Below are 3308 nucleotides of genomic sequence, written 5' to 3' on the forward strand. Positions count from 1 at the left end.
TCTCTCACCCTCCACACCTGGCGTTTCATAATGCCTTGGTTTTGATCTCTTACATCTAACTATTTCTTTAAGACGGCTTCTCTTTCTAAACAATTCATACTATACAGTATATTCTCCCATATAAAAAAAGACTGTATAAGAAGGCAACGTTCACTGAAAAAGGTCAGAAGTATGGATTAACTGCTCAGCATCTGACCGTAAGGCTCTACAGAGGGTAGTGCGTACGGCCCAGTACATCACTGGGGCCAAGATTCCTGCCATCCAGGACCTATATAATAGGCGGTGTCAGAGGAAAGCCCATTAAATTGTCAGAGACTCCAGTCACCCAAGTCATAGACTGTTTTCTCTGCTACCGCACAGCAAGCGGTACGGAGCGCCAAATCTAGGACCAAAAGGCTTCTCAGCAGCTTCTATCCCCAAGCCATAAGACTGCTGAACAATTAATCAAATGGCTACCGGACTATTTACATCCCCCCTCCATTTGTTTTGTACACTGATGCTACTCACAGATTATTATCTATGCATAGTCACTTCACCCCACCTACAGTTGAAGTCAGAAACGTACATATGTAACCGATGTGAAATGGCTAGTTAGTTAGTGGTGGTGCGCACTAATAGCGTTTCAATCGGTGACGTCACTCGCTCTGCGACCTTAAGTAGTTGTTCCCTTTGCTCTGCAAGGGCTGCGGCTTTTGTGGTGCGATGGGTAACGATGCTTCGTGGGGTGTCAGTGGTCGATGTACGCAGAGGGTCCCTGGTTCAAGCCCAGGTTGGGGCGAGGAGAGGGACGGAAGCTACACTGTTACACATACCTTAGCCAAATACATTAAAACTCAGTTTTTCACAATTCCTGACATTTAATCCTTGTAAAAATTCCCTGTCTTAGGTCAGTTAGGATAACTACTTTATTTTAAGAATGTGAAATGTCAGAATAATAGTAAAGAAAATGATTTATTTCAGCTTTTATTTATTTAATCACATTCCCAGTGGGTCAGATGTTTACATACACTCAATTAATATTTGGTAGCATTGCCTTTAAATTGTTTAACTTGGGTCAAACGTTTCGGGTAGCCTTCCCACAATAAGTTGGGTGAATTTTGGCCCATTCCTCCTAACAGAGCTGGTGTAACTGAGTCAGGTTTGTAGGCCTCCTTGCTCACATGCTTTTTCAGTTCTGCCCACAACTTTTCTATGGGATTGAGGTCAGGACTTTGTGATGGCCACTCCAATACCTTGACTTTCTTGTCCTTAAGCCATTTTGCCATAACTTTGGGTCATTGTACATTTGGAAGACCCATTTGCGACCAAGCTTTAACTTCCTGACTGATGTCTTGAGATGTTGCTTAAATATATCCACATAATTTTCCTGCCTCGTGATGCCATCTATTTTGTGAAGTGCACCATTCCCTCCTGCAGCAAAGCACCCCCACAACATGATGCTGCCACCCCGTGCTTCACGGTTGGGATGGTGTTCTTCGGCTTGCAAGCCTCCCCCTTTTTCCTCCAAACATAACGATGGTCATTATGGCCAAACAGTTCTATTTTTGTTTCATCAGACCAAAGGACATTTCTCCAAAAAGTACGATCTTCGTCCCCATGTGCAGTTGCAAACCGTAGTCTGGAATTTTTATGGCGGTTTTGGAGCAGTGGCTTCTTCCTTGCTGAGCGGCCTTTAAGGTTATGTCGACATATAGGACTCGTTTTACTGTGGATATAGATACTTTTGTACCTGTTTCCTCCCGCATCTTCACAAGGTCCTTTGCTGTTGTTCTGGGATTGATTTGCACTTTTCGCACCAAAGTACGTTCATCTCTAGGAAACGGAACGCGTCTCCTTCCTGAGTGGTATGACGGCTGCGTAGTCCCATGGTGTTTATACTTGCGTACTATTGTTTGTACAGATGAACGTGGTACCTTCAGGCATTTGGAATTTGCTCCCAATGATGAACTAGACTTGTGGAGGTCTACAATTATTTTTCTGAGATCTTGGCTGATTTCTTTTGATTTTCCCATGATGTCATGCAAAGAGGCCCTGAGTTTGAAGGTAGGCCTTGTCTGTAAACAATTGTTGGAAAAATTATTTGTGTCATGCACAAAGTAGATGTCCTAACCGACTTGCCAAAATTATAGTTTGTTAACAAGAAATGTATGGAGTGGTTGAAAAACAAGTTTTAATGACTCCAACCTAAGTGTATGTAAACTTCCGACTTCAACTGTACATGAACAAATTACCTCAACTAACCTGTACCCCCACACACTGACTCGGTACCAGTACCCCCTGTATATAGCCTCGTTATTGTTATTTTATTGTGTTACTTTTTATAATTTTTTTACTTTCGTTTATTTGGTTAATATTTTCTTAACTCTTCTTGAACTGCACTGTTGGTTAAGGGCTTGTAATTAAGCATTTCACATGTATTCGGCACATGTGACAAATAGTTTGATTTGATTGACATTTTCCTATCAATCTAAAAATGTTATAAAGGTCCTGTGTATTGGCTAAGATGTTATAGGGCTTTAGTAACATGTTTGTTAATGATTGTTTTGTTTACCTACCAACTACAGTAACAGCAGTCTTGCATTCACAGTCTATTGATTTATGGAATTCACATCTTGGCCACACATTGCCTTTAATAGTCCAACTGTACACGCATCAATAGTATTACACGTGCCAAAAGATTGGGATGCTGTTGAATGAGTGAACAGCAGTACCCTTCCTTCTGGAGGGTCGGAACTGGAAGATTGGGGGGGCTCGAAGTCTGGTTTTAGTTATAAAACAAGGCTTTCTCTGTACTCCTAGCACAGTAATATTGCTTTTGGCACCATGAAATTACCCCCCTTATAAATGGAAGAGATCCCCAAAAATGGAGAGGGGAAAAAGAGGAAAAGTGAAATGTTGGCAAGACACAGAGGTAGGTGACTTAGGAGAGCAAGTTACCAAGGTGCAAAGGCCTTCACGTGAAAACCTTACCAGACACGTTGCAGCCTTCTCCCCGGGCGCCTATGAGGCGATGACGTGGACGTCGATTAAGGCAGCCCCCTGCACTTCTCTGATTCAGAGGGTTTGGGTGAATGCATCCAGTTGTGCAACTGATTAAGTATAGCCTTTTCCCTTATTTTTCTGATGCCATTAAATCCAACTACAACTAAATGTTGTGCCACTGTACTGACCATGAATGGTTAAAACATGCTTTTCCAAAATGTATGTCAAACTGCTCACTGTGTATGCAACACGTGGTATGTGATTGTGAACTCTGACCCACCATGATGTTAATAACGGCAGCACAGCAGCTCCAAGACACAAATTCA

Source organism: Salmo trutta, chromosome 16 (genome assembly GCF_901001165.1).
Source record: "Salmo trutta chromosome 16, fSalTru1.1, whole genome shotgun sequence".
NCBI lineage: Eukaryota > Metazoa > Chordata > Actinopteri > Salmoniformes > Salmonidae > Salmo > Salmo trutta.